The 898-nt window shown below is 38.0% G+C and overlaps 1 non-coding gene across 1 annotated transcript; it reads left to right on the plus strand.

The window, feature by feature from the left end:
- Window positions 1–454: 454 nt before the first annotated feature.
- LOC145994512 (U1 spliceosomal RNA) lies at window positions 455–616 on the plus strand. The gene has a single exon (XR_014442377.1). It is a non-coding gene; the product is annotated as a U1 spliceosomal RNA (small nuclear RNA).
- Window positions 617–898: the final 282 nt, after the last annotated feature.

Genomic DNA, 898 nt, shown 5'->3' on the forward strand with positions numbered 1-898 from the left:
TTAACTGAAAACTTGGGAGGGGACGAGCGCCCCTCTTGCCCCCACTAAGTTGCGCCTATGAATTAAAGTATTTTAATAATGATATGGCATGATATCTGATTTGTATTTCCATACGAAGGATCGTAGCGGTCTATGCCCAACCGAATGTAATTACAGAATCGCTCACCAGATGTCATATCAAGCTGGAATATACACTTAGAAAATAATGTTCCCGCTAGATGGCAAGAGTAAGAAAATTTGTGTTCTCTTCAATCAAAAGTAAGTTAAATTATCTCTGAATTCGAAATGTTCATAAAAATTAACCTTGTGCTGTGTATTAATGATATTGTTAAACCTTTAATATAATAAATACAATTTTTAGGTAAGTGTAGCATAAATATTTGATGTAACGCAAGCTGCCGCTGATAGTTTCTTTAGACGATGTAGTTAGGGTCGGCGTTTTTTTGTTTTCGGCATACTTACCTGGCGTAGGGGTTACCGTGATCAGCAAGGCGGTTCTCCCGGGGCGAGGCTCTTCCATTGCACTTTGGTTGGGCTGACCCCTGCGAATATCCCAAACGTGGATATCTCGGGCGCGCAATTTTTGGTAGTAGGGACTGCGTTCGCGCCGTCCCTTCAAATGAAAATTTAAACATAATATTTTATATTGTAGGAATCAGACAAAAAATCATCAAAAGAGAAATTATTGAAATTGAAGCTTGGTTTCGGTATACAAATACCCTGCCTGAATAATAGAATCAATGTATTGCTACATTCTACCGTCATATCAAATGAATATTGATGGCTCGATTCTTCCTAATCATGTTGATGTATTGTTTGCTGGTTTGGTTGGTTTATAGAATTTTTTTTGTTTAAACGTTGCCTAGATCGTTAGGTTAGCAGCAATGGTGAGATAGAA

This window comes from Lepisma saccharinum, chromosome 10 (assembly GCF_977018435.1).
Source record: "Lepisma saccharinum chromosome 10, izLepSacc3.1, whole genome shotgun sequence".
Taxonomy (NCBI): domain Eukaryota; kingdom Metazoa; phylum Arthropoda; class Insecta; order Zygentoma; family Lepismatidae; genus Lepisma; species Lepisma saccharinum.